This window comes from Macrobrachium nipponense, chromosome 28 (genome assembly GCF_015104395.2).
Source record: "Macrobrachium nipponense isolate FS-2020 chromosome 28, ASM1510439v2, whole genome shotgun sequence".
Taxonomy (NCBI): domain Eukaryota; kingdom Metazoa; phylum Arthropoda; class Malacostraca; order Decapoda; family Palaemonidae; genus Macrobrachium; species Macrobrachium nipponense.
The window spans coordinates 18,373,777-18,383,776 of NC_087217.1; the positions used below are offsets into that span (position 1 = coordinate 18,373,777).

The 10,000-nt window shown below is 34.9% G+C and overlaps 1 protein-coding gene across 1 annotated transcript in view; it reads left to right on the top strand.

Moving 5' to 3' along the window:
- LOC135201917 (synapsin-like) overlaps nucleotides 1–10,000 on the top strand; it is a 272,048-nt gene that overhangs the window by 122,408 nt on the left and 139,640 nt on the right.

A 10,000-nucleotide genomic window follows, 5' to 3' on the forward strand; every position in this document is an offset into this window, starting at 1 on the left:
TTTTTATGCTTGGTCGTTACTATCATTATTATTATTATTTATAGTCTTCCTTCATTTCGTTACTTTTCTTCGAGGTTATTTGGTTATTTTTTTATTATTATTTGTTATGCTTTGTCGTTATTAGTTTTTAATTTTACTAGTATATTTGTTATGTTTGCCGTTGTTATTATTATGATTATTATTATTATTATTATTATTATTATTATTATTATTATTATTATTATTATTATTATTATTTTATTGGTTTTTTCGTCTGGAATAAGGTTTTATCATTATTTGCATTTCATTTTTCCACCGTAATATTATCTTAATTTTAATTTTCCCTGAGATATTTTATTTCCATTTTATTTCCTTTTTATACTTTTATGATACAGAATATTATTTTATTGTTATTTTTCTTTCTGTGGGTAAATTTACTTCTTCGGTAGCGTGATTATCTTACGATCACCTGCGATGTTATGTCTAGATAAATTGCACGTCTCTTTATTTTCATTCACTGGTCGGATTAATCTCAAAATTGGTCGAAAAAACTACAGAAATTATTGTTAATTTTTTTTCTATCTGTCGCAAATACTTAAGGTTCTTTGCAGCGTCCCTTCGGCCCCTAGTTCCAACCCCTTTCATTCATTTTACTGTACCTCTATTCATATTCTCTTTCTTCCATCTTGCTATCCACCCTCTCCTTACAATTATTTATTTGCCCATAGGCTAAAACTGTATATTCCACTCCATTCCATAACTCTCTTTCCATTTGAGCAGTCTGCTTCAAATAAGCTTGTTTGATTAGATTAAATAGTTTTTTGTCAGTTTTTTGTCCTTTTCCACATGAACTTGTGATAAAACAATATCACCACCTCCAGGTCAATTATATGCTATACGCACACAGGAAATTAAATCTGATACAGTTTCTTTGATGTTGACGCGGAACATTTCACTTATTATTTCGTCTAAAACAGCCTCACACATTTTCAGGTTTACACTTGATTTAGTTTTCATTGGTTGTATATGGTTACACGTAAATTCAGTTGCCTTAGTAAAGGTAAAATACTAATTATTGCAAAATCTCTCCTCATGACAGTTGGTTGGAATTGGCTCTTTTGGAAGCAGAGTCAAATGACGATTGTCTTTTTTTTTTTTTTAGGTATGAATTGGTAATGGTGTCAGTAGAAACTTTTCTGAATAAGCGAAAAAATAATTAATTAACAGGTGAAGCTTATACGGAATGTTAAACCCATTGATATTTCTCGGAGATTAAGAGTTATCATAGCAGTCTTTTTCATTGTTATTTTATTTGTATGATAATACATTTATCATCAATCACATTGCAGTGCCAATGAACCTCACCCGGTGCATTGCAGACATTACTTAAGGCGTTCTTTGCAGAGTCCCTTCGGCTCCTAGCTGCGACCTCTTTCATTTCTTTTACTGCACCTCCATTCATGTTCTCTCTCTTCCATCTTGCTATCCACCCTCTCCTAACACTTGTTTCATAGTGCAACTGCGAGGTTTCCCTCCAGTCACCCCTTTCAAACCTTTTTACTTCCAATTTCCCTTTCAGCGCTGAATGACCTCGTAGGTGCCAGTGCTTGGCCTTTGTCCTGAATTCTGTATTCCATTCCATTCTGTATTCCATTTCATCGACAGTACAATTATTATGCACACTTGGTGAACAGTGCACAGGCTGCTGAGAATAGTAATAACGATTGGGCTAATCCTCAAATTGATGTAGAGGCTCTCTAGAAAAGAGCAGTGAACATCACAGACAACCCTTTGTAGCAGAGCTGCTTTGATGGACGATACAATAGAGCCAGTAGAATCTATATAGGGAATAAATCCACAAGGTCTCGTATCGTTCTGTAGGCAATGCTTTGAACATTTAACTTGCCCGCTATTTTAGCTTCCTAGCCTCATTGTAACCCATTGCCGCTGACACCAGACTTGCAAGGTTTGTTTTCGAAAATGCTGTATGTAAAAACAATTTTGTTTCTGTTGCTTTGTAGACTTGCAGGAAGGCGTGTGTGTTGCTTTGCATACAGTGTGGCTTCCTGCTTGCTGTTAGTGAGCTAATAACGGTAAATTGTAGGATGCATCATGCTCATAGAGAAAAAACTAGAATTTACTGGGGGTCTAACTGTGACAGATACTGCTGAGAATTGGGTGGGTCACATTCATTCACAGTGAAATCTGCATGTTTATTAATATTTAACCACGCTTTTAAATTATATGCTTTGCAATTTCGCCTTCAATTTAGATACGTAGATTACCAGCAATTCCATGAATCATTTTTTTTTCTGTTCCAGTGGTTTGGCAAATTTAAATCAAGTCCCCACAGTCATTTGAAATATAGTAATTCAACTTAATCGTAATACAGATACGGATACTGCGAACAGTAAAATTAATTTTCTGTTTGGCAGAAGGGAAATAGAATACGTCCAGTAATTAATTATTCTGTTTCACTTAAAAAAAATAAAAGAAGGGGTTCTAATTGAGGACTGTTTTGTGTAGTATTGATTTATTCTGATTATTAGAACCATGGTATTTCACTGACATGTATCCTGTAGATCACAAGAACTTTTTTTATCTTAATACCTATCGATAGTCATATTGTTGTCATTTTTGAAAAGTAGGAAAGTTTATGTCTATCTGTCTATTCTGTCTATTAAATTATCACTATATATATATATATATATATATATAATATATATATATATATATATATATATAGACTCTATCACTTACACAATTGGTCTGTGCAGTAATACAATTGCTAACAGGACCTCACTAAAACTGGATAGTATCTAGCGGAGATATTTATTAAAGAAAACTTACGAGCTTTCTATTTTATATATATATATATATATATATATATATATATATATACTGTGACCTTGTATTTTTTAAATATTGCTATTTTCCTATCCTAAGAAGTAATCACATTATCAGCAATAGACTCTCATAAAGAAAATGGAAAGGAAATACTTATAAAACACAATTACAGATTTTTACAGTTTTGAGAGTCCGTTATGAAATATTAATTCTTTTACCCTCGTATATCTCTCCAGGGGAGAGATAATAAGCTATCGGAAATATCGCTTTCCCAATTATGAGCCTCGATCAGTCTGTCATTGGGGTCCAGCCCCGGATAAAGAATAGAATATTTTTCAGGTGGATCTTAAAGAAACTATATATTTCGTCAAAAACTTTAGTACAGAAGATTACAGACACACACACACACACACACACACACACATATATATATATATATATATATATATATATATATATAATATATATGTGTGTGTGTGTGTAGAAATAGACGTATATATACATCAATTTATATATGCATACATATATATTTATTTTAAAAGTTTGTCTGTATTTGGATGTTGTACTAAACCAAAGGAATGCCTAGTGCAGATGTGGACACCCCCGCCCCCCAACTCTATTTTTTTGTGGAAGGGAAAGTCTCCTGAAAGTGGATAAGCCTTTCCCCTTGAGACAAGGGGCATCCTTTCAATAACGGAGGTACTGGAACCATTTTTACTCCTAAAAATCGCGTCACGGGTAGAGAAAGTGATTCATCTAAAGAGACTTTTATTTTTTTGATAATGCTTCAAAGGGATATGAACGAAAACAGACGCGATATTCAAGGAAAAGTCATCATGGAAGAAGAGTTGAATACAAATGGTTCCTTGACTTTATGCGCACGAATATTCATGTGATAGAAAACCACTTTATTATTTAACTAATCTAAACGGTCATTAACATCCAAATAAAATAATCAAGTAGAAGTTGTTGGCAATATAAAGACTCGGCATGAAAACTTCTTCTTAAGCTTATTTACACAAATATTCATGTAACATAGACGTACATAAATAAAGGTATAAGTCACGAAGGAAAGTGAAACACTGGAGTAGCTGCAAGATCTTTCGACTCAACGTCCTTTACTTCGCAGTCAGAGTGCAAAGTAAAGGACGATGAGTCGAAAGATCTTGTAGCTACTCCAGTGTTTCACTTTCCTTCGTGGCTTATACATTCATTTATGCATTTATCACGTTCCAAACTTGCGTGATTCAGTTATACATAGACGTACATATACACACAAATAAAATACCCAAATAAAAGTTACTGTCAAAGAAGAGACTCCGCATAAAAAATGCTTCTTCACATTATGTACACCATTCCAAAACAACTATCTTTACAACTCACGCAATGCTGTTTGCAATTGAAGAGTAAGGAAGAGATATTCCTGGTCACTTTCACTGCGATGAGCATGATGACTTCGAGCTTTTGCTTGCGTGCAGTTGCCTTAAGAACCCATCTGTTGTTCTTTTGTTGCAATGGCTTGTCAAGTATTGTTCGACGGCCTTCTCTTTTGTGATGCTTTTTATTGACGCTTATCTTGCAGGAAATCTGTACCTTGACAGGAAAGGCAACTCTGGTTATGTGCTTAGTTAAATAGTTTATTTAATAGTTTATTAAATTTATATTAATTTAATATACATATATATATATATATATATATTATATATATATATATATATATATTCTTTATTTATTTTTTTTATATTGGATGTAAATTTTGCCTATGAATTCTAATGTACCAGCATTCGCAGTTGTTCGTCGCTTGCATATTAACTTCTATACTTATAACTTTCATTTTCGCCTTTTTTATTTACATGACTCCATGTGGTATAATGCCTACATTTTGCTAATGTATTAGGGAAAATTATATTTTTCACTGCCAAATTATTGCTATTAGAGACTAGTCTGTTCTAAGAAGCTTGGAATCTGGCGCGTTATGTGAGAGACTCTCTCTCTCTCTCTCTCTCTCTCTCTCTCTCTCTCTCTCTCTCTCTCTCTCTCAGAGCTCCATTGTGTTCCTTAAGCTCGCAGCTTTAACATTTCCTTAAAGATTTTCCTCATAATTTAGTCCCTTCGCTCGTCTTGAAGGATCAGGTTAAGTTTGCGATTTTATATATATATATATATATATATAATATATATATATATATATGTAATGTATGTGTATTATATAAATATATATATATATATATATATATAGTAGTATATTTATAATTATATGATAATATATATATATAAAACGAACATATTGGAGTAGGGAGACGCGTTCTGTCTTTCATCCATTTATTTGCGCCGACGTTTCGTATCAGCTTGATACTTTTCCTTTTCCAGGCTGAAACGATTACATATCAATTGCGTATAAGTAAAAAGATACACACAATGTTTACCAACACCAAAATTAAAAACCTTTTAATAAATTAAGAATAAAAACAGAGTAAAAACAGAAACACAGAATAACAGTGAAAGGGCTAGGAGCGAATACAGAGAAACAAATTAGTTAAAAAATAATAATAATAATAATAATAATAATAATAATAATAAAAATATATATAATAATAATAATAATAATAGAACGAACAAGACGCCTACCCACAGCTCGCGGAAGGAGAACTGACACGAAAAATTGTTATGGAAGGGAGTGTAAACAAAACAACAGTAATTAGGCAATAAACAGTTGGGTGGAAGACGATTGGTGGTTAAGAGAAGGTACAGTTAGCTTGATTACTATGATTCAAGGGTGGTTAGTTTTCGTCTATATGTCGGGTTCTTCCTACAATATTAAAATGACTGGCATCTATGTGTGTTTTGCAACTTTTACTGTGATTTCTTATGTTAGATTGTTCTGGATTTGATAGTCGACAACCCGTTCTATGGCTAATTCCTTGATGAGAGGAAATTCGGACTTTTAGCAGCCTCCTGGTGCAATCGATGTAAGTGCCGAGATCACATCTGGGACAATTATACTTATAAACGACACCGGAGGCAAACAGGGGGCTGATCTTATCCTTGACTTGGAAGAGTGAGCCGATAGTTCGGGGGTTTATGGGAATTAGTTTCAAATTAAGGGCAGGCAATTGCTCATTGAATAGGGTGATACATTTTTTCCTAAATTTATTATTATGGAGAAAGGGAAATCTAGCAAACATACGGAGCTTGGGGACACTATGGACTATTGGATGGTGGATTGAATTTCAGATTAAGTTAGCCTATTAAGGGATCTATGAAAAATTGCTGGAGGGAAATAATTATCCTTAAAGTAATCAGCAAGGAAAGTCACTTCAGTATGAAAGGTAGACCAGTTTGATGTCATATTAATGGCTCTATGGAGGAGAGTTGACACGGGAATTCATTTTAAAGTTAAAAAAACATGAACTATAAAAATTGGTCCCCAGGCCAGTAAAGGTGCTCTTTCTATAAATACCAGTATGAAAGCCAGACTCGTCCTTGGATATCCTCACATCAAGGAACGGAAGTGAATTCTGTGTTTCTGTTTCAACCGTAAATCTAATGTTATGGTGTTGGTTGTTTAAATACTCAAGAAAGGTATCAGCATGGTAATTACATCTGAACAAGGCGAAAGTGTCATCTATGTAGCGTCTATAAAAGAGTGGGCGGAAATTAGGTGGGCATACATCTAGAGCTCGCTCCTCCAGGGAGCACATAAATATGTTAGCAAAAGTAGGACCCAGAGGGCTTCCCATGGCCATCCCCTCAGTCTGCTTAAAAAACCGTATTATTAAAAACAAAGGGCGTATCCAGCACGGCTAATTCTAAAAGCAACTTGAATTGAGTTTTCTATTAAAATTGTTGAACAAGCAATCGTCAGTGGGAAATAGCCTGTCTAAAATGATGGTGATAGTCAACAACGGGAACATTTGTAAACAGGAAGATTTCCACGTCAAAGCTCGCCATGTACAGATCTGAGTCCTGTGAATAATGTCATCTTTAAAGGAGGCCGTTTAGTTTATTAATGTGTATTTATTGTGAGTCAGTGGTTGGAGTAAAGGGACAAGAAATTTGGCGAGTTTATAGCTAGCAGTGTTAATGGAAGAAAGGATAGGTCTCAAAGGAATTCCTTCTTTGTGTATCTTTGGCAGTCGGTACATAAGTCCATATGTAGATCCTGTTACAAAAAGGTCCTGATACGTATTTTCATCTATTGCTTTGGTTTGTTTTAGGGTTCTAAGAAATCTGTTGATTTTATCTTCGGGTTTAGTAATATTGTAAAGGTCTGGGTCACCAACTTTGGTAAATTTTGAAGAGTCGTTTAAAATGTCATTCATTTTTTGTATGTAGTCATATCTGTCAAGGATAACTGCACCTTTACCTTTGTCTGGACGAGTAATTATTACATTTTCATCTTTGGCTAGGTTTTTCAAAATGTCATAATCATTCTTGGTAAAAAAAGGAGCCCATCTAGTTTTAAGATTATTAAAAGAGCTGTGGGCGAGGGCTGAGAATTGTGATCTTAAAAACTCTATATTTTTGCAAAAGGGAAGTTTAATTATTCTCTGAAAAAGTATCTCGAGAGGTAAAAAGAATTGCTGATAATTGGGCGATAGTTGGGGAGGCAAAAGTCTAACCCTAAGGACAGTATTCGTTTGGAAAAATTGAACACGGAATTAGTTTTATTATTAAATAAAGGAACGGTAATGCCTAAATTTCGAAGTTTTGTGAAATGTCTATCTTCAACGGTCCGAACAAAGGAGGAAATAGCCTTATTAAATAAATGGTCTATCCCTGAGTGATTGCTCCTGTCTCCATACTTCTATGCTGGATTGACCTTCTGGACTACGATTCGCTGGCACCATGACTTTCGCAAGCTTCCTCTTTGCCGCCCTGTTTCTCCTCCGCCTTCGTTCCCGAGGAGTGGAGGATTTCCACTCGCTAATACGAACGAGATACGATCCACAGCTTTTAGCCAACTGCCGTTCCTTGGAGAAACACACCAAGAAATACAACAAAATCAACCTCGACCTCAACTTTTTGAGATATTGTCAATTCAATAATATAGTGCCTAAGTTTATAAAGTTCAAAGTTTACAAAGCTCCCTGTACAGCTCTGAGTTTACACTGATGCTACTAGGAACCTCCTTGACTGGAAATACGTTCAAAGACCAAGGAACTTCATCGCGCACATGACCAAATGACGAGATTCAGGACTGGTGTACTCAATTCGCTGACATTATTGGACTCTATCATTTTTAACCATTTATTTAATAAGGCTATTTCCTCTTTGTTCGGACCGTTGAGATAGACATTTCACAAAACTTCGAAATTTAGGCATTACCGTTCCTTTATTTAATATAAAACTAATTCCGTGTTCAATTTTTCCAAACGAATACTTTCGAAGAGAGAGGAATTCCTACTGTCCTTAGGGTTAGACTTTTGCCTCCCCAACTATCGCCCAAATTATCAGCAATTCTTTTTACCTCTCGAGATACTTTTTCGAGAATATTAAACTTCCCTTTTTGCACTGACTCACAATAATACACATTAATAACTCGGCCTCCTTTAAAGGATGACATTATTACACGGACTCAGATCTGTACATGGCGAGCTTTGACGTGAATCTCTGTTTACAAATGTTCCCGTTGTTGAGACTATCACCATCATTTTAGACAGGCTATTTCCCACTGACGATTGCTTGTTCAACAATTTTAATAGAACTCAATTCAAGTTGCTTTTAGAATTAGCCGTGCTGGATACGCCCTTTGGTTTTTAATAATACGGTTTTAAGCAGACTGAGGGGATGGCCATGGGAAGCCCTCTGGGTCCTACTTTTGCTAACATATTTATGTGCTCCCTGGAGGAGCGAGCTCTAGATGTATGCCCACCTAATTTCCGCCCACTCTTTTATAGACCGCTACATAGATGACACTTTCGCCTTGTTCAGATGTAATTACCATGCTGATACCTTCTTGAGTATTTAAACAACCAACACCATAACATTAGATTTACGGTTGAAACAGAAACACAGAATTCACTTCCGTTCCTTGATGTGTGGGATATCCAAGGACGAGGTCTGGCTTTCATACTGGTATTTATAGAAAGAGCACCTTTACTGGCCTGGGGACCACCAATTTTTATAGTTCATGTTTTTTTAACTTTAAAATGAATTCCGTGTCAACTCTCCTCCATAGAGCCATTAATCTGACATCAAACTGGTCTACCTTTCATACTGAAGTGACTTTCCTTGCTGATTACTTTAAGGATAATTATTTCCATCCAGCAATTTTTCATAGATCCCTTAATAGGCTAACTTAATCTGAAATTCAATCCACCTCCAATAGTCCATAGTGTCCCCAAGCTCCGTATGTTTGCTAGATTTCCCTTTCTCCATAATAATAAATTTAGGAAAAAATGTATCACCCTATTCAATGAGCAATTGCCTGCCCTTAATTTGAAACTAATTCCCATAAACCCGACTAACTATCGGCTCACTCTTCCAAGTCAAGGATAAGATCAGCCCCCTGTTTGCCTCCGGTGTCGTTTATAAGTATAATTGTCCCAGATGTGATCTCGGCACTTACATCGATTGCACCAGGAGGCTGCTAAAAGTCCGAATTTCCTCTCATCAAGGAATTAGCCATAGAACGGGTTGTCGACTATCAAATCCAGAACAATCTAACATAAGAAATCACAGTAAAAGTTCAAACACACATAGATGCCAGTCATTTTAATATTGTCGGAAGAACCCGACATATAGGGACGAACTAACCACCCTTGAATCAAATAGTAATCAAGCTAACTGTACCTTCTCTTAACCACCAATCGTCTTCCACCCAACTGTTTATTGCCTATTACCTGTTTGTTTTGTTTACACTCCCTTCCATAACAATTTTTCGTGTCAGTTCTCCTTCCGCTACCGCTGTGGGTAGGCGTCTTGTTCGTTTTCTATTATTATTATTATTATATATATTTTTCTAGTTATTATTATTATTATTATTATTATTATTATTTTTTTATTATTCATATTTTTTAAACTTTAATTTTGTTTCTCTGTATTCGCTCCTAGCCCTTTCACTGTTATTCTGTGTTTCTGTTTTTACACTGTTTTTATTCTTAATTTATTAAAAGGTTTTTAATTTTGGTGTTGGTAAACATTGTGTGTATCTTTTTACTTATACGCAATT